At 39.0% G+C, this 24,247-nt stretch overlaps 1 protein-coding gene and 1 long non-coding RNA gene across 4 annotated transcripts in view; both read right to left on the reverse strand.

The window, feature by feature from the left end:
• The window catches only part of SLC35F1 (solute carrier family 35 member F1), a 259,103-nt gene that overhangs the window by 134,295 nt on the left and 100,561 nt on the right, over positions 1-24,247 (reverse strand). The window lies entirely within an intron of this gene.
• LOC110395950 lies at positions 20,309-22,015 on the reverse strand. Its single transcript, XR_002436706.1, has 3 exons — positions 21,939-22,015; positions 21,761-21,843; positions 20,309-20,411 (listed from the first exon to the last, which is right to left on the reverse strand). It is a non-coding gene; the product is annotated as an uncharacterized LOC110395950 (long non-coding RNA).

Below are 24,247 nucleotides of genomic sequence, written 5' to 3' on the forward strand. Positions count from 1 at the left end.
ATGATCACAACCTTCATCTAGCAAGTCCTCCCATAACAGTTTGGATCTGAGATTGGTGTGAGGAGAGCAGGGTGTCAGGCTGACATTTGAAATGAAAAGTGTGAGGGAAAAATCAAAGATTAAATCATTTTCTGTCCGTGCACGGCCTTTGAGATACTCTGTACTACAGCTTTACATAGCTAGCAATACAAAAAATACATGAAACAATACATTAAAAAAAGAAGCATTTCTGTGCTATTCAATAGCAATTGGTCTCAAAAATCACCTGTGTGAAAGAGGATTGCAGGGCTGCTGTTATAACTGAAGGATGAAATCCCAGCCTTAACTCTGAATTTCCTTGCCTTTCTGAATTGAAGTTAGCCATTAAATAGGATTTCACTGTAACAGTATGTATTTCATTTTCTACTGATATTTTTTTTCCTAGTAAAAATAACGGAAACAGAGAAAAGGCAGAAATTCTCTCCTAAGCTGCATGAGTGAATCAAATCTCATACCTATCACATACAGCACACATACTGGTTTAAGGGATTATATTCATGCAGGCCATATTTTGACACAACCAGAGGGGTCTGACACGTTATTATGGAGCAACATGCATTGGGTAACTTCTGTTTGGAGTGGATTACTTTATAAGGGCCATATAGAGCTTTAAAGCAACTACATACTTCACAGACGTAAAGAAATATAGTGGCTTTTCAAGTCAGTCATTAGTTTATTTATGGATTAAACTAGAATGTAACTCAACTGCAGTTAATTACTCTGTGTAGGTCAAATTTTTTTTGTTTATAAAGCCCAAACTGAGCATGGATCTGAATTGGACAGGTGTGACTCATTCATATGATCACCTTTGGTGACCCAAGGCAGAGATGGGCTGGCTCACTATGACTTCACAGAGGGCTTTCCCTAAGGCCACTGCATTGATGCCTGTGTTCTCTCCCCTGAAATGTGTCTGCTGATCAAAACATCACCATGCCTGCCCAAGCAAGAGCAGGGAAATCCAGAAGACTGCAAAGCTCTTGAGGCTTGTGCAATATAGTCAATATGATTTATCCATCAGGATGTTGTTCTGCTTTTTCAGACTCTGTTCTACATAAAGAACAGAGTCATCTTGGGAAGATAGATGGAAAGGACAACACAGATGACTGCAGCTGAAAAAACATCTTTACCAAATTTGGCAGGGCAATGACCCTTCAGATGTTTAGCTTTACATTAAATTAATGAAGAGGATTTTTTTTTTTTTATTATGACTGTTTTACTGTTGCGCACTAAATCCGAGTGCCTGAACAGACACCAGAGAACTTCTCAAGGAAAATTATCTGAACAAAACTGTGTCAGTCAATGAGAACATTTTGGTATCACTGGCCATCAGATCAGGTCACATGTCTGTTACATTGCTTCCTCAATGCATGCATCTTAGTATGTAAATGTAGGTAGTATATGGCCCTTCAAACACCAGAGAAATCTGAGATTCAGATACTGGTTTTGTATTTTTTCTGTCTAAGTTGTTGGAGAACATTATACTTCACCAGTGTGTACTGCATAGCAATGTGATACACAGAATATCATCATTATTCAATTAAGGTGTACATATAAATGTTTTCATGCTCAGTTAATATGATTATGTATTCGCAGGCTTACTTGAGAGATATCATGGGACCAGATGAGAGACATTAATCTTGTAATTAATTGCATGTTTGCACTTAATTTCTGTGCTTTTATTATTTAGTACCTGTGTCAACCACTTAATTTGCCTGCAAATCATTTTCTTATATAATATTAATGAAACACGGTATAGTGAAATTCATCAAACTATGGAAATTAGAGATTAGGAAGATGCATTATATCATCAATTTATCCTCTTCTAATTTAAAACAGTTCAAGAGCTGTGGCTTCAGTACCATTTTTGGCAGAACAGACTGTTTCTTCATAGTAAGAGATCAGAATTAAAAATCCCACATACACTGAGGAACAAAATGTTTATTGGAGTCTAAACTTCTTCTTTTTCCTCAAACAAAACTTTGAGAAGAAATAATAATGACAGTAACATTCATTTCAACTCAGACATTGCACAAAGGTCAATATTTTTACAACTGTACATATGACACTAAGCAAATGAGGATCATGATAACACAGTAAGAAACACAATAACAAACATACAGATTTGTCTGCACAACATGCTCAGAACAATTCATGCTCAAATATGAAGATGGGACTGCTTGGGGTACTGAGGGGCTGCTGACTGAGCAAAGGGAAAGATCAAATCAATGACGAGCATCAAAGTAATTGCTTTCAACTTTGGGTTAGTTTAATGATAGTTTAGGGCATTCCTGGACAACTTGTTGGGAAGGTGAACAGCTGTGTTTTGCAAGGAATGTCTGAAAGTGAGAATGGCTGGGAATGTGCACTGTTGTGAGTAGGGGAAGAAACTGCCAAAACCAGAACAATCCAGCTACAGGATTCTGGGTACAGAGGAAATCTAGCTGTGAATGGATGTGTAGGAACGAACTCCTGTGAGACTCACACAACCACAGGAGCAAAGAAGTCTAATCTTGAGAAACCACTGCCTGTGGTCTGATTAGAGGGAACTCTGCCTGTGACTGATGCGAGGAATTGGAAGTGGAGTAGCAACCACAGTGAGGCCAAGTTTTAAAAAACCACAAGCACAATCGTGGAGCTTCTGACCCCTAGCAAGCATCTGTTACTGAAAGACCAGAAAGAAAAAATAACACCAGTAGTTCAGCCTGGCTTATGGGATATAAATTATGGAACTTAGTCCAAAGATCAGGAAAAGCAGGCAGAGATCTTTTCCTGTAGATTTTCTCCACAGTGTCTGTTCTCAGCACTAGCACAGAACTACTGCAGATATCAAGTTGCACCAGGGGATGTTTAGATATCAAGATAGTATCAGGAAGATAAGAGGAAGAATTCATTTATAGAAAGGGTGGTTAAGTATTGGAATGGGCTGCCCAGGGAAGTGGCGGAGTCACCATCCCTGGAGATATTCAAGAGACATGTGGAGGTGGTGCCAAGGGACATGGTTTAGGGGTGGACTTGATGGTTATATTACGGCTGGTTGATGGTTGGACTTGGTCTTAAGGCTCTTTTCCAGCCTTTCTATCTTCAGCTCTCTCTGCATCAATTTACCCTCAAGTAATGACTTTTGTGTCTGTTCAGGTCATAAAATCTCAGAGAAAAGACTCTAGTTTCATATATTAAGATAGCACCTTCCTACTATGTAGGAAGTAGAATAGGAACTGGGAGGTGGCAAAAAATAATTTCCTCAAGAAAATTTTGTGGAAGGAACCTCTCCTAACTCCTTGTTAGACTTTCTTACCCCTTAGTGAAAAGCACAGTATTTTGTCTCTTTTTAACTGTAGTTTATTTTTCACAGTTTCCTTGAAACTGTCAAAGACTAACTTCCCTTGTTTCCATTTTAAGTGAACCTTGTACTCCGTGATGGCTTTTGGTTCTTTGTAATGAAAATGCTTTCATTGCCCAGTTATATTGATTTTCAGTTTCCTAAAGCATTGTGTTTTCCTTCTCCTAAGGTTCCACTGTCACAGCTTAGGTTGAGTTTCATTTTCCCTTCTCCTGACTGAAGAAACAGTTCTCACTAGATGAAACTCATCAGACATTTAAAAATGATGCCCATTCAGTGCTATATTCCTATTTAGTCATTATTTTCATCTCTTCCTTCCTCCTTCTAATGTTTCAGGCCAGAAACTGAATGTAATTCCAAATGTGTTTTAAAAGCAAAGCTTTACCTTGGTGAACTTGTGAACTGCAGAAAATTAAACAGCTACAAATGTGACCTATACACATGGGGCTTTACAGGCAAACTTTTTTCTTATAAATATGCAGTTTCTGAGATCGAAATGTGACTTGCAGGAGAAATTTACATTGATAAAATTCAGTGATGTCATGTCCAATCTCAGTAGAGGTGAGCTTGGAGCTGTTTCTATTTCTTAATTGAATTGAAAAAGAACAAAGAGATACCCAGATGCTTTAAAAGCAAATCTTGAAAGCCTCAGCAACCAAACATTATTATTTATCACTGAGAATTCCCTGGAGATAATGATAACTCAGACTTCCAGGGTAAGTGCCTTTTTGTTTCATTACTGAGCAAAAAATCATCAGACATAATTTCATACCCAACATACACAAGATCCACAATTTGAGAAAAAACTCCCAGAGAATAAACTTTTCATACATGAGCTAACTCCACAGCTAGTATAGAAGGTAACATTTCCATATTTCTATATCTCAGTAGGTTTTCACTGACCACCTGCTAGTGATTTCTCTCAGGTACTCCTCCTATACTTAGAACTTTCAGTGTTCAATGTAATATTTAGTCCAAAAATCGCATTTGAGAAGAGCAAATCATCACAGCATAGACATAGATAAGACAAAAAGAAACCTCCAAATTATTCTTAAGTTATTTTTACATAATTACTGTCTAGTACTTCCTTGGGAAGTCTGTTATATGACTGTTTGAATTAATTTTTTTCAGGCAAACTCTTTTGGTTCAATTCTAGCATTTGGATAGCTTCACATCAAACAATTAACTTGATGAGGACAGGACATTTACAAAAATATACTGGCTGTTAATTTTCATGCCATGGTTTAAAATTAATATGGAAACAACCCATTCATGAAATCTAACCCTGGGTATATCACAGACCAAAACACTCTACACATTCACTCCAGAATGAAAATCAGTACTTTCTGCATAAAAGCCTTTTTCAGAAAGACATTCAGTTTTGTTTCACTTCAGGGCATAGAACTTTTAAAATTCCTAATTAAGATTTTTAAGAAATGATTATTTGCACTTTATTTCTAGCCTGAACAGTTGTGGTTTCATAGAATCATAGAATCACAGAATGGTCTGGGTTGAAAAGGACCTCAAAGATCATCTACTTTCAACCCCCTTGCTGAGTGCAGGGTTGCCAACCACTAGACCAGGCTGCCCAGAGCCACGTCCAGCCTGGCCTTGAATACCTCCAGGGATGGGGCATCCACAACCTCCCTGGGCAACCTGTTCCAGTGCATCACCACTCTCTGTGTGAAAAACTTCCTCCTAATATAATAATAACCTAAATTTCCCCTGTCTCAGTTTAAAACCATTCCCCCTTGTCCTATCACTATCCACCCTTGTAAACAGTTGTTCCCCCTCCTGTTTCTACACTCCCTTCAAGTACTGGAAGGCCACAATGAGGTCTCCCCAGAGCCTTCTCTTCTCCAAACTAAACAAGCCCAGTTCCCTCAACCCTTCTTCATAGGAGAGGTGCTCCAGCCCTCTGATCATCTTGGTGGCCCTCCTCTGAACACATTCCAAGAGCACTGCGTCTTTCACAGTTTCAACTTCCTACTACCGTAGTATCTTATGTTTTTTTTGTCAGTGATTACACACACAAAAAAGTTAAAACAGGAAAGAGAATCTATTAGTGAAGTTTGAGTTTAGCTGAAAAACAGGAAAATATACTTCTGTCATGGTTTTGTGATTTTCGGTTATTGGTATTCCACATCATAACATCATGTAGTGGACATACCTAGTCCTCAGAAGAGAAGGACTACTACAGTCCCCACGGTACTTTGCTCCTCTGTTACCATTTCCAGCCGGAGGGAAAAGATAAAAGCTCGCAGTATAAAAACTTGCAGATCACGAGACCTCGTCCCTTTTTCCGCCGTCTCTCATCTTGGCAGCACCTCGCTCTCCAGCCGTCTTATCGTCGGTAGTAGAGTAAGGCCTACCTTGATTTTGGGACATTCTCTCTCTCTGTGTTGGATTTATCAGCTTAAATTGTAATTATATTGTATTATAGTGTGTTGTTTTGCATTCCGATATTTTATTTAGTAAATTAGTTTTGTTTCTCCTCAGATTGTTGCCGCTGTTCTTTGCTCTCAGGGCCATCTCCCTACCCTTTTCCCCTTTCCCCTTTTCCCTTTTTCCCGGGACGTGGGCCCTTGGGTCCCCCGTCCCCTTTGTCACGGAATCGGGCCTAACGCCCGTAAACCGTTGACAACTTCCAAATACACTGAAGGGAAATCAGCTTTGCAGAAGATCTTTTAGAGAGATGAGGCAGACCATGTAACCAATTGTACTTGGCATCAGCTGCCAACCTGGCTAAACTGCCTTGGGTGGGGAAGCTACCACAGAACACCTTTTTTTGCAAAGAAACGTTTTTTCTGTGAAGCTCTGTTACAATTACAGCTGAGATGCAGTAGAAGAAAATTCAAATTAATACAATGAATAAGTGGGTACTTATTTAAACTTCTGTTGTTGTTGTTTGCAGTTGACTAGATTGAGCTCTATGTATGTTCCAACAAAAGACGGTAGGTATAACAAGCTAAAATGTCAGCAGGGATCCACATGACCATTTAGTTTGACCTGCAGCATAAAATAAGCCATGAGACTTCTCAGAATTAATAGCTGTTTGAAACAGAGTACATATTTCATAAAGGCATTCACTGTTGTCTGAAAAACATCCAGCAATGACTAGTCCTGCAACTTGCTCCAGAGATTAATTACCTCATTATTAAAAATCTGTATATATTATTTCCAGGATGAATTTGTCCAGCATCAGTTTTGTTTATACCACTGTTTTCTAATGTTCTATTAGCAACTTTCACTAAGCCTATGCAAAACTCTGTCAACGTGACCCTGTAGTCTTATTTTTATTTAAATAAACAGGCCAAGTTTCTTCAGCCTTTCACTAAATAGCATTCTTCCTTTTAGTGTTCTTGTGGTTTTTCTTTTGTATTTCTCTAGTTTATCACTATTCTTCAATCTTGAACAACAGAGCAGGACACAGTGCCCTAAAATCAGTCAAATCATAACCAGAATCAGCAGTAATGTAGCCCAACCCTTTAAAATTTCCTTCTTCGCATTCTAAAAAATCTTATTGTCCCTTTTGCACCGCACATTAACAACACCGAGAGCTCCTCTGGATGCAGGTAGTATTGCCTGGCTGATTTACAAGCATCCACCTTCAGTTTCGAATCCTCCTTAATACTGGAACAGAAAGTATTTCATTGTGGTTATATAATACATCATCTTTCTCAGAATCCTTCTACTTTTCTGATTTCACTCTTGAATCAAAATAAACAAATTCACCCCTGCCCCCAAAGACATCGTGAACAACAAACTCCAACCACAGCAATATCAGTTCTGCTTTCTGCCTCTGCTCTCCACATTTCCTACAGTCCTTAGATATTGCTGCACATAAATTCCCATCTCCTTTCCTTTCTTTCACTGCTTATGCATTTTAAGTCTTTTTGTTGATTTTTAATTTTGTCATGAAAGTGTGACTGACTAGAAGGTAGAATATTTTGGGTGTTCTTTAAAGAAATGGTATGAAACGCTTTCCAGAAAAACTAAAAAGAGAATACCAGAGAAATATCTAAAGAATGTTTGCTCTCAGCCAGAGAAATCCATTCAAACGCAAGTAATGCTGAGACTAATGGCATTTCTCAGCTCCATTAAATATGAGTAAAATTTCATCCCCTAGAAAACTTCACTGTAGTACAAATGAAAGTCAGTTTCACTGTTATTCACCTGTTCTGATCTTTCACTACACTGACTAAATATTGTTTCCCAAAAATCAAATGTCATGGGGGTGAATATTTTGCTATGCTGCTCAGTGAAGACTGTGCTTCTGTAGCTTGAATTTTTTCAAGTCAGGCAAGAATATCTTTTTCTAATAATTCCCCATAGTGGGTAAAGAATGTTTTAGCTGTGAGAAAGCTTACTAGGGTTACATGAGTCTAATTGAGCTGCATTGGTAATAAAACACTTATTTTCTCTTGGCAAACTAAAGTTTTTGCACCCGAACATGACAGAAGTCTATAGTTCTTTAAAGCTACTACCAATGGAAAAATTCATCTTTGTGCATAGAACCAGCACAACTAATTTAGAGATAATGTTTGAACCATCAGAGAAGAACTTAAAAGGAAATTAATTGCTGCAAAGTGCTTGTGAGGTTCTTCCTGCCATAGAATCAGATCTTGGTTTTACTGATATCAATAAAAGAGAAATCAATGCTTACTATTGATAAACAGGTTTTTAGCTCCTTATTATGGCCCACATTGACTTTTGAATGTCATTGTAACAACAGCTGGATTCAAATTAAAATTACTCTCTCTGTTGCTTCCCTGAAATAACAGTTGTATTGTTCTTTAGTGTACCCAGGGAGTAAACCTTACCTTCACTACTAAAAAGGCTAGCATTTTACAGAACAAAAATATGTGTTGATTCTGGTCTACTTTTCTCCCGTAAAAATAATGGCTTGTATTTTGACCTTTGAGAAAGTGAGTGTAGTGAAAATGAGAGCATAGTCTATGTATTTTTATTGAGAAATCTACAGAATCGCAGAAATAATGTTTCAAAGAGAGCACTGGATGTCATCTAGCCCACTCTCCAGCTCAAAGGACTATCACCAACAGCAACAGATCAACTCAACCTCGGCTCTGCTTCTCCGAGACTTAGAAACATCTGTGGATGGAAATGTCCAGTCCAAACCTGACAAACCACAAGTTCACACTGAAAGACATTGAGTCAGATTGAATCATTGAGTCATTCAGTGTGCTAGAACCAACTACAGTGCTTGGTGTCATAATATACAATGTGTCATATACATCAATGTATGGAGACAGTGAGAATTGAAATAACACTCAACCTCTTAGCAGAAAGTGGTCAATTTGTGACTGCATTTTTCCGTAAAAGCTTTCTCATGATTCAGCAGAATATATTTAGCATGAATAATACAAAAGACTGTCAGTCCATATTTCTCTTGCTAACAACAGCTGGGTGTAAGCACTACAAGCCAATGCAAGTCAGCAGTGTGCTACAGATGGGCTGAGCTGGGCTCCACACATTCGTTCTAAAAATGGCTCAAAAGATTGACAACCATTTTCTTTCATTCAGATGTCAATGAATAATATCAATTTCTTCAAATACAAGGCAGAAAGTTACAGATGGTTGCCTTTTGAAACACAGGTATGTGTGGTTCATAGTTTTAAACATAAGTTGTGTCTTGCCTTACTCATTCAAATAAATGTTCTTGACATAAGTATGGCCCTATATGTGCCTTATTCTCTATTTTTGTCACTCTTAGCTCAGCTTGCTGGCATTCACTAAAGGAAAGAAATAGTATGCCAAGATGTGGAAACCCATGATCTTGATAAAGAGGATGTTGTTCAGCCTCTATGGGAAGTTTCGCTGCAGGAAAGAAAAAAGAAACAAAGCTTCTTTATTCCTACTTCTTTTTTTAAGAACTGTGCCTGCTACAAAGCTAGCAATAAATGGAGGAAAAAAAAAAAGCAAGGAAATGAACCAAAGAGCACCCATGCAAGTCTTATAATGCTATCATTTAGAATGTAATTATAATTATTTCTATTCCTAATTTCAGCAGTCCCAGGAAGCATATTTCCTCTCTTAATACTCAGTTTTTTAAAAGGCTAGATATACCTACAATGCATTTTTCATTGCAGCCTAGGTTGATAGGCCTTCTTTAGCATTCCTTCCTGCTTCATTTTTACCTTCATTTGCAGTACATGGTTCTTTGTACAGTCTCCAGACTTGAATAGAGATAACTAAAAGGATACACTCGGAGGGTGACTTAACTGAACATTAAAATCTTCATTTACCCTAGGAAAGGGTGTTGAAAATGAAGACAACAAGCATTATGAAAGGACTTTAAAATGGATGTGATGAAAAGAGGACTCAGCTCAGTCCTTCCTGACTCATCACTTTCAGTAAAACCCTCCAGTACCATAAAAGGATGAAGCCTGGATGGGCACACTCCTGCCCCATGGGGTAATCTGCTCCAAACCTGTTCCTAGCTTGGGAACTTTAAAGTCCACTAGAAGCAGATCACCAAGAAAGGGGCCATGATCCACTTTTTCTAGAAAGACATACAATGTGCTTCTGCCTTTCCTTATCCTCTTGACTTTGGATCTCTCAAATACTATGTTACCAGACCCAGTGTGAAATATCATTGGCTAACTAGGTTCAGGAGGAATGATAGGCAGCAGTCAATGAAGAGCACCTCCACATGTACAGAGCCTATCATCCAGCTGGAATTTTAAGTGCAATTTAAATGATCTCTAGGCTTTATGACTTTGTTTAGCAATTCAAATGCATGCTCCAGTGCACCTCAGAAAAAGTGAACAGACTTGTGAGGAAATTGCCCACTGGACTTGTGAGAATCAGCAAATGAAACAGGACTGCTCCCTGCACACTGGCAATCTCACGAAGCCTTTCAGTTAGCAACAACAGCTCTTTGTGTGGAACACAGCAACATTTTAGTGAGCAAAACTATAAATTTTCCTTTTGCTCTTGGTGAAAGGTAATGATTTTACTGGATGAATATGCCTTTGACATTTAATGTTTAAGAGAAGGAGGTATTTGCATATACTCCATATTTGCTTGTACTCTTCCCCCAGGTTTCTCTCCAGATCATGCCATGCTCTGGCATCCTGTCCTTAGGCAATTCTTGGCACTTCTCTTGTCTCCCCAAAGTCAATTTTCCCATGTTGTGATCTGCTCATGAAAGTAAGGCTTTCTGGTCTGAAAAAGAAATCTTTCCACTTAGGAAAAGGATGGTAATTACGTTAAATGAACATAAACTTCTTCCTAATGAATACATTAAATCTCTCCTAAACATTTCTGGTAAAAGAAGCAAGCGGAGTAACAGAAAAACAATCAGGCATGACATTCATTTACCAGAAGCATTAATTATAAGCAATTAGAAAAAATGATTCTGTCATTGTTCAAGCATTTAAGACTCCTAGAAAGAAATACAAAAATTTCAGCACGACATGAATAGATGCACCTGTACCAAGTGTATAATACTGTATAAAATAAACCATTGCATAGACAAAGGATTTAAAGTTGAAAGATGGCTTTTAAAACAAATCCAACCTCGACTTTAACATTTCCAGTGATAGTAATCTACAACCACTGGAAACTGTATCAGCATTTGATTGTTTCTACTGCTCAAAAGACATGTCTAGCTTCTCTTTTGCATTTTCCTTCTATTACCTGTTCTTGGATCTTGGCCACCCTTGCTAGACCAAAGCCTTCCTTGCCATTTATTTCCCACTCTCTAGGTCTCTACTTACAGATAGCCCCTAAGTAGGTTACCATCTTTTCTCTCTATGCCTTCTCCCTTTCAGCTTATATCAGATACAATAGTGAAGCAAGAGTTTTCTTTTTCCCCTTTGAATGCTGTTGCAAGTTCCCACAGAATTTTAATAACAAACATCTCCTATATTTAGACTATAAATTTCTACAGTTAACTTTAGGCAAAAACTAAACAGAGTGGATTGGATTAATAAAATCTCTGCCTTTGATAAATTCCAGTCTTTCTTTTGGGTGTTTTCTGAATAACCTCCACTGTACCAAAAGGCTGACTGAGCTGTGGCTTCTGACCCCTTCAGCTCAGCTTCCAGTAGGTGTGTGCAGCACTGAGAGTCACAGTCTGACCCCCAGTTCTGGGTTTTCAGCAACGGGTCAAGATCACTGAAATCCCTCATGGTCTTACATGTGAGATGAGATGGATGGGAGTCTCAGATCTCCTGGCTCCATAAAGCATTAATTCAGCTCACATACCCTATCTGCATTTTTACCATCAGATCACTCTACTTCTAATGCCTGTGTAAATTCTTGGTTTGCATGTACAACATTTTTTAATCCACTGGAATACCAAATACTTTCAGTAACAGGTGATGAAAACATAGATAGGTTTTAATCGCTTCGCCCTATTAAAATCCATTCACATTACCCACCTCTAATGTGAAAGTTAGCAACTATTGAATAGCACCCAGGAGCACTATAAAGCCAGTTAGGAGTGAAAAAGACTATGCAAAACTGAAACTGTGGGGAAATTCAGATAGCAGGGCTGCAGTGCAAAACAGTCCCTGGCTCAGCCTCTGTTGCTTTCCTCAGTGACAGAGGAGTCTGTACAGTCCTTCAAAAGGTTGCACCAAGACACCCCCACTTACACATGCCGATGAATCTTTAATGGCTGTTATTTTATTGAATCTTTAATGCCATGATGTATGGCATAACCAGATAGCAGGAGCAAAGCTGTGCCACTTTAAACTTTGATGCATGTGGGTCACACTGATACTCACAAAATAATAACAGTTTATGTTCTAATATTGTTGTACTGCAATTTCTATGTACAGAAGTGAAAAAAATGAAAAGACTGAGGGAAAATTGCACTTACAAAACAGATTTGACAAACTAAATTATTACATTATAATACACGGTTGCAGCATAATTTTGCCTTGGATGTGACACCAAATGGAATACTTCTGTATGGCACTGCAAAGGGGAGGAGGAGATTTGTATTTTATTTGGCTCTGCAGTCCCTCAGGGCTTTATTCACTGTGTGAAGAATCTGCTTTAAAATAGAATCGTTCTTTTCCTCAGAGGTCCTGGTGGGAACAGTAGATATCTTTTACAGAAGTAGAGGATGAAGTCTCAAAGGTGTTAGAGACCGTTCAGAAAATGCTGTAGGATACAGTAGTAGTATCTGTTTTCTAAGTTCTCAGAATACAGACAGTAAAATACTATACAGCAATTGATTACACATTCAAATATATACACCCTTAAAAATGAAAAGGAAATTTGGAAAACAGTGAATAATAGCAAATGCAAAGGGAGAGAAGCGGAAAATCTGTAGAAGCCTTTATAAAATTGGAGGTTATTTTAAACTCATCATTTACCTTAACCTTAATGCTTTCTATTTCATATCACACATGTTTCCAAACTATGTTATTCTTAATTGTATCAGAGCCAGATTCAATCAGGTTCCTCATGGCATTGCCATGTGTGGTACTGTAGCTTCCGTTTGGCAACCTTAAGTCAGTCTTGACTGCTCAGAGAATGGAAAGGCATTATCTGACATAAGGAAAGATCTACATTTGATCATCAACAAATTCGAAGGAATAGGCTTTCTCTTCACAGTTCATTGCCTTTATCTGTGAGTTTGGTTTTTCTACACACAGAAGTATTTGTTCAGCAGTTTTGGATGAGAGAAACAAGTTAAAACCATCCTTAGATAAAGATACAGTCCCTTGAAAAGCTTCTCCTGTGATATTTTCTGCCCCAGAGGAGAAATGAAGTCTGTGGGATGAAGATTTGCTTTTGAGTCCTTACTGCATGCAGGAATTCCCCTTTGATAATTTACCAGCATCAGGCTGCACGCTTTGAAATAATTTCCAAAACCCACATGTACTTGATGAGTGATCACAAAGAGTTTATTAACAATCTTGGCTGTCAACACTCTCACCTTCTTGCTGCAAGTTAATATCATCCCTTATGTGTTGCAAAGGGACACTGTTTTCAGAAGATCACATAAACATCCCCGGGCTTTTGTCAACTAAAATACTTGTTTCCATTTTTTTTTTTCCTATTTGTTTCCTCTTTTTTATTCCTCAGCTTACCTGACTTCCTCACCATCAGTTACTGTCAGTTTGGCTACTTTGGAGTTCTGTACTCAAAGCCCTGAAGACACGAACAAATATTTGTATGTGGTATCAACGAAATTCACTTCTAATTTTTTTTGCGTATATCAAGTTCTCTCCCTTACTCAGTCTCTCTGCTAATGTTGACATATGTTTTTTTTCTCAGATTCCTGTTTTTTTTGACATCAAATACAATACACACATATGTGTATTTATAGGTACACTATATATAAAAATCCAATTTATTTTCCAATAATTGGAATTACAGTCCAAATCTCATTACTAAGAGGACCAACATGAATTTCTATTCACACTAAAACGAGAAAAGATAAAACAATAACTAAAATTAGAACAAAATATAACCTTTTGTTGAAATATGCCAATAGATGAAAACATGATTTCAAATTTTCATGTTGATAATTATAATTTTTGTAATAAATACATAAATGCTCTGGAGAAGATGACTGTGATAAATGCTACACGTAGTTCACACATCAATAGAATGTTCTCTCAGGCAGTTTAAAGATGGATTTCAGTGAACAGCAAGGTGTGCTCGTGCTGGCAACCAGCACAGCTTCTGAATAGCTGGCTTCCTTCTCATAAGTTATAAATCACAGCACTGCAGGCCACGTTGTCAGGCTTCATGCGTTAGGGTCCAGTAGGTACATTATCTCAACTTCAACCAACATGAAAATCATACTTGTTTTTGCTTACTAATAATTAGCCTTGTCAGATACGAGTCATACCCTGAGCATGGAAGAGATTCTTCTAATGATACTTCTTTCACACATTGCAATGTGTGAGTGCTCTGATGGACTCATAGGTGGCTCTAGACCACAACAAGTGTATTTTCCCGTGGCTGCCTTTTTATTGAAAAGAAACAGAACATATCAAATTCACCCCATTTGTTAAGGACAGTCTTTGTTTAGGTCTTTGGCATCATACATGCTTATTCAAAAGGGAAAAATTAGAATAAGATCAGAGATTCATCTTTTTTTCCTGTAGTAGCACTGCTCTCCTGAAGACTTATCCTATTGCAAGCACTGAAACTCTGTATTAAGCCACTAAGGCTCTGCTGGCTCAGACATTCTTCATTAGCTTCACCTTGGCAACAAAATGCAGGAGTAATTCCCTCAGTGGGGCAGCGAGGGTAGCTGAGGATCTTGAGAGAAATCCTTTAGATCAGAAAGATCAAGTTTAAAGGAATGATATATGTATGTCTAATAAGCAGAATGAGATCAAACTGAATGCTCATGTTCAAACGGCAGCTCAGTCCTTGTCCATTTCCCACCCAACTCACGCTATGTTTGACACCTATCTCCTTGTTCACCAGCCAAGCTCTCCAGGCAACCCCAGTCTCACACTCAGGTTATCCCAGAGGGCTCTTCTTTTACTAGATGCCCAGCTGCAATTTTTTAAGTTACAAGACAAAGCACATATCTGTGATGCGTCAGCATCACCATCATGTGGAGCATGACCCCTCCTCTGCTTTGCTGTACCATTCTTCCTGGACACAGGAATCTAATATATTGTGTTGAGGCTGTGGAGAGATGCAGAAATAAAAGATACATGTAGGAAAAACAACACAAATGAGAGCTCATGGAGTGATAGGAGAACAGCAAAAAAGGTACCTCTGGGTATGTTAAAACTTTTTTCCTACGTGGATTTGTGGGATTTCTAAGTCATCTTCGAGACTCTTTTTAATGTGATCATTGTAATCTTTCCTATCCACAGGTGGCACTGGATGTACTATAGCGTTTCTTAGCAGAAACAAATCTTCACTTTTTTTCCTTCTTCTTTCTGAACGTTTATCAACTTCACACACATTACAGGAAATGGAATTGCCTTTTCATTATATAGCCTTCAATTTTTTGTTCTTTTTTTCCTATTCTCTTGTTAATGAAACTTGGAAACGAAGGCTGAAGTGATGTTATGCAGGAATAATATACAAAAAAAATTGAGTAGTAAAAGATTTAAAATTTTGTCTTTATTTTCTGTGTATTGCACAACAAATCCTATTTGTGCATTCAGACCACTATACTTAGGTATGAAAAATCTGCAGTTTGAAATATACTTGACTGGCAAGAAGATTTAACTTTACAAATCCACTGTTCTCATAGTTGTGCACAGTAGCTTCATTTAACTCAGTTTTTAATTATTAATTTTGATGGCTATGTCCTTTACTTTGTCTGTGAGCGGGTTTAAAAGAAACTGAGCACCAAACTTATTCTTTTCTCTAGCCATTCATCTATCTAACTCAAAAATTAATTCTGTGTCCATTCTGCTTCTTCCTTTGGCTGGTTCACAGCTGACATGATACAATTAAACAATAAGATGTGGCAGGAGTATACTTGTGGATTTCAGTATCATAGCACAGATGGCAGAATAAGATATAAAATTTTAACCATCCAAGAAGTACAGAGAAATTGTTTTTATTTCCTATGCTATTTCTATGAAGTGGAATCTACTAGACTTTGAAAAGCTGAGAATTCTGGAAGTTTTCCTAATGTACCTTAGCAATGAGGCACAGTGACAGTGAGAGCACAGTGGTTTTGCTTAAGAAAAGGGCACACAGGTGGTGAGGTCATGCTTCATGTGCATGCCCTGCCCCATGTCACTGTGGGAGAGTGATCTTGCTCCACAAACAGCTCTCACTTTCCGAGCACAATTAGTGAGGAACCCTAAAACTTTACAAGGAACCACAGGGAAGGAACAGCCATGTGGCACAAGCCATTTATTTTCTGATTTGAAGAAACAGCATGAAAGAATAGTCCCTTAAAAAGTCTTCTTGGAAGAAAGTTTCACCACTTTTGTTCTCATACAAAACTTTGGCTTCTCTCCTCTGCTTCAGTTTCTCCTTAAAGCAGCTATTTTTCCTGGCTGTGCCAGCTTTTTTTTATATGTTTTCTGACATAAATTCCTCCCTATTTCCAGTTTACCATTACATTTGGTTTTTTACTGCCTTTTAAACACATTTATCGTTAGATTTGTAAAGCCCCAACTCTCTGAGGTCCTGAGATTCGTGACCAACACACATTGCTGCTATTCAGAAAGAACTTTAAAAGAGTCTGCTGTATTTATTTCTGTGGCATTGCAGGTGTGCAATAAAATGGGCCCATTTTCTTCCCCCACCTGCCAGTTCCTACATCATACAGCAGCTCTGACACTTGCAACTCAACCACTGTCTACTCACTGAGACAGCTGAATATTGTCACTGCATCCCCTAAAGAAAATCTTCCAATAGCACAGAAGATGTCACTTGTCAACACCAAGATAAAATATCCTGATGATGAGCCAGATTGTACTCAGGCATTCAGAGTAGACAGAATAAAATAGAAAAGGGAGAAAAATGCACCTAAGAGATGTTCCTTTCAGGATCTCACGGGAAAAGAGAGCTACAGCAGTCACCATTATGGAAGAGCCTGCTTTGCAGAGCTGGCATGTAGGCAGGGATGGAGTGGGATCTGACTTCTGACAAGTAAATAAACAATAAATACAACATAATGTTTTTCCTATACTATGAAGAATATGCTTCTCGTAGCATTAAATGTTCATTACAGTTTAGGAAGTGAAAATTATTTTTCCAAATACAATAGAAGCTGTCCAAACATATGCAAATGTAGAACATCAAACTCATCATTCTCAGCACATGGACTAGAAACACAATCTGACCAGACGCCTACTGATGGAAAGAAACTCTGGCTAGCTCTAGCAAACCAGTGCTTGCTTCAGATGAATTCAGAAAGGCTGCTTCGCATCCTTTCATATTGTGCAAAGCAAGAGAAAAGAAGCTAGAATAAGAAAAAAGACGTCCCTGATTGTTTTCAGTTATCCAAAATCACCGACAGAATATCAACAGACACACTAAAAGCCACAATACCTGTAGGTGTATTGCACCTGGCACTCAGTCACATAAACAGAGATAAGGAAACCACAGGCAACAGCACTGCTGTCAGGTGGTTATGATGAGCACATCACTGGCAGAACTCCTTTTCTGCCATGGCATGTTAGTACTGTGTGGTTTCCTCAGTGTGATTCACCAGCCAAATCTTGCTTTCAAGAGCATTCAGCAAATGATACAGTGTCAGTAACACGCACAGAAATACTGCACTAACCATACTTTTTCTTGACTTTTCACCCAAACAAGAAGCCTGGCTGCTGCGCTGCTTGCTCTTCCAGTAACAGTGCACAGTAGATCCCAAGGGTCAGATGAGTTCATACTGGTGATGACTCCTGTTCTTAATTCAATCCAATCCACACAACACCTGCAGCAAATTTACGACTATGAGCTTAGTTTCTGATGTCTTTATGTTGCTCTAATGATGCCCAAGAACTGCTGGCTACCCATTCTAGTCAGAGCGCTCCCTAGGAACAGAAACACTCTTGTCCAGTGTGACTGCCAACTCCTTACCTCTGCCTCTGCCCCTGTCAGTGTCCATACAGTCTACTCAGAGCCACTGCTTGCAGCTTTCCGCCCTTTACACTGTTTTAGCACAGCTGTAGCTTCATTGATGCTAAAAGATTCCTCTTAGTTTTCATAAGCAGAATTCAAGGGACAATCGTATCAGTTATATACCAAATATACAGAGTATATAAATAATATTGTTCATCTGACAACCATGGAGAAGCATCAGATTATGTGAGGAGACAATTCGGACCTTTATATGAAGTTGTCTCATAACCGTAACAAAACATCTGTCCAGACTTTAGTAGGCTTTGATCAAGACTGTCATTGCACAGGGTAGATGGCTAGTACTGTCCTAAGTCTGCAATCTCCTTATACTTCAAATCCCAATTTTCTATCTGCCAAAAAAGCCACCAGACTGATAAGATGAATTTCACAGGAGTCAGAGAAATGTTCATTCTGAGCATTTCTGTCTCACACTTCTTTTTTCAGAGGCTATTCAGACAGCCATTTCATCTATCCTAATATCCACATTGCCTTCATAAAAGGTAGAAGAGGACAAGGAAGAGAGATTAAAATAGCCTAATTAAATTAAAATTGCAAAACAAGCCTAGAAGTCACTAGGAAATGTACACTCAGAAGCACAGCATAAGATTCTTGCAATTTTACTAACGAAGTCCTATACTGAGGTATGTTTTTTTGTATCTCTCTCAGATCCCTTGGCCAACAGCAGCTGACACTCCCTCCCCTGCTAGGAAAGGTTTCCACAGCTCAGTGAGCTTGTTCCAGTCCTGCCTTGTCTGGGCTTTACTCTGCTGGCACTGTGCACACTATAGCTATATCTTACATTTGCCACCCTCAGATATGTTACCAGCTTGAATAAAAAATGACCACAATTGGACAACTTCCTTGTTGAAATGACGATGAAGAACAAGTCTTTTGCTTCATTGTGATTCTGGAATGTGTAATTCTGTGTATGTTTTGTAATGTTTGTATGTTAATGTAATGTAATGTTTGTAATGTCTGTGTTTGGTTATTACTTATTTAAGAGCAGAGCATTATTTTTCTTAATGATGAAAACTTACTTAATTTGTAATAGAGAACATACCCGTATTAGACAGAAGAACTAGGAAGGAGGAACAGAAGGCATGAAATAACTAGTGCTTACATCCAGAGGCAGCAGGAAAAGTCTTGCACATAGCAAACTTCACCATCAGCTCTGCTTAATTTTCTCATCCTAGCTAACTGCAATTACAAATAACACCACTTGTAACTTGGGACTAGTGTCCCAAGAGAAGTAAGAGCTGTAACCATGAAGTGGAGCTGTGCAGGCTCTGACAACAATTTGTCCAGGAGCTATTGATGACTGAGAGTTCTTGTTGCAGAGCTGTGACTATTCCTCTGCGTGACAAATTAAAGGGCTTTACTTGTGATATCAAGCAGGACTTAAAAAACGACAACCAAAGAAAACCAACAAAACAAGCTTCAATTCACAAACATAGTGTCATTTAAAATTTGTTTCCCTCAGATACTCATTTCATCTACGCATCCAGTATTATCAAATACCTTTCCCCATCTTTCATGAATATGTAAATACTTGCACAGTTGCTATTGCAAAACTCAATCTGATGATAGTTGAAGGGATTATGAAGACCTCAAAAGAGGTCAATAATTTACCTTAAAATTCATTATTTTTTTTAAAGATCCATTTAATGCAAAAAACAAGGAAACAGAATAAACAGGGTTTCACCTTCTTCTCCCACTTTCAGAAGCCAAGCGTACCTTCCAGTACATCTTACCTAGCTTGTATGAAGAAACACTTCCCCAAAGCACTGTGTTCCCTTGATGCTTCAAAGATGTTCTCCCATGGGTCACCCAGGGCAAATGAATTAGATGTGTAAAGAAAAGAGAAACAGATGTGGGCAATCTTCCCTAGAGCATTCTTTCTCTTGAGACAATAGATTCTTAACCAGATATTACTGCCCAAGGAAATAACTGCTTTAAAGCAATACTCAGCTTAGGCTCAATTCTTTTCCTGCTGTCACAAAGAAAAGAAGGCCATGTGCAGCACAGTGGTAGAAAAATGGGCCTGCAGGAACGGTGTGAAAGGGCCAGAGATGTTTAGTAGCCTCATAAGATAAATCGGTATTTTGAAAGCGAGGAGATATTTGATCAAATCTCATCATGCAGGCAAAAAGAGAAAAAAAAAAGTCTGAATTCATTTCTCCTCATTTCCTGCCCGCCAGAAGAAGATGGGAGGGAGATGCTACACTCACGTTCAGTTTATTGAACCTAAACATCAGTTTAATTTCTAAAATGAAACTTACTATCTAGTGAATTGTTCTCCTAGAATCCCAAGTTTTTTGACAACCAAAACAGTTTTTTTATTTTTTTAATTTTTTTACAAACTTTTACAAACATCCTCTTCAGTGCTATGCATCTGTGACTTCTGTGCTTAAGTATCTCAAGTCTCCAGAGCCAGAATCAATGTGATTTGAAGGCTTCATCCAATACCTACATGCTGTGCACATAGCTAATACACAAAAAGGAAAAGGAATAAGGATGATTACCATGCTGTTGAAAATCATTATACATGGTCCCTTATACAAATAAGCACATCAAGATATCCAGGAGGATTATTTCACCTCCTAAGAAAAAAAAATTAGACAGGAATAGATTTTCATTTGTACCTAATACAAGTGATTCTTGATTCCTCAGGTTTCTTATTTGCATCACTGTCTGCTTTGGTCTTCCCTGAATATCAGAATGCTGACCCAGGACTAGCTGGTTCCCCTCTTTTGCAATTTCATATGCTGAGTTTGCTCCTCGTACGCGGGAAAATAATAGCTATGAGATTGCACTGCACTTTGAGTCCACGCTTAGGCCAGAGCTTGTGATGTTTGGCATTGGACAGAGATAAGCACATGCTGCTGCTGTGACTGAGATGTAATGAGTCTGGATATTTACCCTTACCTCCCACCTCTCTGGCCCCATCAGCAGCTCTGGCCACCAGGAGCAGTGACAATACTCCATCACCTCAAAGCAGGCAGGAAACCTTCAGCCTTCTGCTGGACTCTAAAACTTGTGTTTTTCTGGTCCTTTGTTTCACTCAGGAGAGCAGTGAATGAGAGGAAGCAGAACCCCAGGCCCACAGCTGCCCCAAAGGCAGCCTGTAAGTCCCCTCAGTGGAACACAGGTCAGCTGGAGGGTCACTGGACATCTGTAATTCTTCCTGCTGTGCACTAGATGCCACTGTACAGACTGTTTTTGCAGTCTAACAGCCACACATTGCCTATTACAGGCTCGTCATTACCACTGGATTGGGAGTTCAACACGCTTAACCTCACAAAGCTCCCCTGAGCTAGGACAGGACTATCATCATTTTATAGACAGGAAACTAGGGTACAGTTTCTTGATTTTGCTAAGGTTTGGGCATGGCAAAATCATCATGGACTTCATAGATTTCCTAGGAAGTCAGGAGAATCTGCATCACTCAAAAAAAAAAAAAAAGCCAAAACAAAACCAAAACAGGTTAAAAGCAGCAGCAGCAGGTAGCCCCATCCCCATATTGCTACATCCCCCATTCTGAAGCAGATGTAGAAGCTGGCTTGGGATAAGAAGGAACTACTGCTGTTGCTTGTGGTTCCACAAAGCAGATAAGGAGTTGGGGACCTCTGCAAAACACAAGCTGTTCCAGCCTTACTTTGCTTTGTTTCTGGGAACGGTTATACAAACCGTAGGCATCATCTCCTCCTCCTCACTGAAGACTGATAGGATACCAACCCAGGCACAGCAGCCTCTGACAGCCAAACCCAGCCATCCCAGACACTTTCCATCAAAGTATCCCCTCAGCTTCACAGTGGTGGAACCATTCTCATTTACCTACTCTGGATGGGCATACTAAGCATTGTAGATCTCCTTGTCCAATGCTTCCACAGTCACAGGTAGAACATGCTCACCATTAGCTGAAGGCAAAGTAACATCTTATTTATAATCTGTAATTTAGCTCATAGGGTAAAGTCAATTACTTTCACTATGTAACACAGGAGCCATAACATACCTTTTAGCTGCTGGAGTAGCACACCAGAGCCCCAGCTGGAGGGAACAGCTTTAAAAATGCCAAGCATTGCCTTCTGCTTTCAACCTATCAGCACAATTTAAGCTCTGAGCCTGGGGAAAGCCCAAAGAAGATCACTGTGTGTTAACTCAGTGCCAGGAAACACAGCAGCATTTCAGCATCAGCTGTGAGCATTTGCACACCTGCACTGCATTTTTTATTAAGCTCATCCTGCCAAGCAAGCTCACTTGAAAATTCTGTTTCTACAGCAGATTTTACTTGCTTTCTGAAGCTGAGCAAATAAAATTAAAGAATCTCTGGCAGAAGCAGGTTTCATCCCTCTAACAAGCTATATGGAATAGGAAACAACCTGCAGATACTAAACTGAGGTCTTCCAATGAGGACTAAATAATCAATTTGAAAAGGTCTACTAGGGTTAAATCTACCTTACAAAAGATTCAGCTGCAATAACAGCTTGCTTTCCCAAACAGTGAGTATTAAAAGGCTGCTTTTGTGGACATGATAATTTCCAGTTCTAGTGTTTTGATTCCTCCTTGCCAACTGAAAAACACTTTTTTTGTTTTCTTTTCTCACCTGAATTTTAAAATTTACTCTCGCTCTGGCTGTCCCTAGGTAGTGAGGCAGTGCAAAGAAGGAAAGTCACGGAGATGGCTGATGCTGACAGCACAGTATTACACAGCCATCCACACTAGTTTGGAGCTGGGAAAGATGCGTGACAGAGCTGCGTTGCACAGGGGTGTACAAACCTATATGTATATATATCTCCCTTAACTTACTTGTTACAGTGGCCTCTCCAGTGTCACTCATAGCACTTCTTTCTGGTGCTGCAATGAACTGCTTCCACTCTGTGACACTTTCATTACTGTTGACTTTTTTTTCCCCCCATAAGGCCCACAAGCAACTTCCAGCAGTACAAATAGGTGTTTCTGTGCTTCAGTGGAAGTCTTGCTTGGCTTGATCCCCCTGCTTGCCAAATCATTTTGTGCCATTGAAAATGCCCTGAATTTCCTCCTTTCTCTCCTGGACCCGATGGAGCAAGCGTTTGCTAGAGCCAAGATGCTGGCTCATGTCCTGTAATTACAGTTGAAACGTCAGCAGTGCAGCATGGCTCATCCTGATCTGTCCTTCCATTCCTAGGAAGACCCCCATTTTTGTGATATTCCACACTCTTTGAGCTAGGAAACCCATGACATGTTGAGCTGTCAGACAGCACTGTGTGATAACTTCAAGGGCACGTGTGGGGAAAAAGAAGGCAAGGACAGTACCTTCTACTGGGATACAAGTGCTGCAGAACAATAGGAGATGACAAAGAAGAAAAGTTAACTCGCTCATTCCAACTACCAGTGACAACTCAAAAGGAGTCCAATCTCTCACACTTAAATGAGGGTGAGGAGGGGTGGACCCTCCTTCCACTTCTGGTCACTCACATGTGTTGCTTGCACCTGAGCTCCCTGGGTTAGCCATGCCTTCTCACCTGGTGCTCAACCATTGGTTCAGGCCATGACCTGGCAATTCCACTGCCAAATATAAGTCTTTGGTTGTGCAACAACTTCCTGGACTTGCTAAAAATTCATTAGTTGTCTATATCCAAAGCCTCTAAGTTGTCAACAACAGAGTTTAAATTTGCACTCTGGAATAATTACTGTGTAATTGGTAATTTTTCCAGATGATTATTAAAGCTTTTACCTGAGTGATATTTATTTTATGGATTAGCATACTTTGTTTAGCTGGTGTCAACTATTTCTGTTGCACGTTTATCAGCTATTGCTTGCTGCCAGTTGAGTAATTCCGTAAATGAGATTTGTACAAACACATGAAAGTGTCATCCCTTTAAAGCTATCTCTTACTAGCTAGCTAGCCTATGTGTGCATACTCAGCTGACATTCAGGCCATAAGCAGCTCTTGCCTCTGAACAGGGGATTACAGAAAAATACAAAGCAACCAGTGGAAACACATATAGTCATTTTTACATCTGTAGAAGAAAGAAGGCAAAGGAATGGGGGAAAGCCTGTAGGCAAATATTCTTGAGTAAAACAGAGAGCACGAGACAGAGCACCTACTGGAACAATACTGGTATTCTTATTCTATGATATTTCCAACACCAAGCACTCAAATTATGAGTTAGATCTCCCAGATCCAAGAGATCAACTACAATGAATAATAAATAAAATCAAGGAACATTAAACAAAAATATTCATGCTATTATTATTTTTTCCAGCTTCTGAAAATGTCATGGTTAATATTTCAAGCTTTAATCTGAAAACATGAAGATTGTAAATACAGTCATGAAT

Source organism: Numida meleagris, chromosome 3, assembly GCF_002078875.1.
Source record: "Numida meleagris isolate 19003 breed g44 Domestic line chromosome 3, NumMel1.0, whole genome shotgun sequence".
Classification (NCBI taxonomy): domain Eukaryota; kingdom Metazoa; phylum Chordata; class Aves; order Galliformes; family Numididae; genus Numida; species Numida meleagris.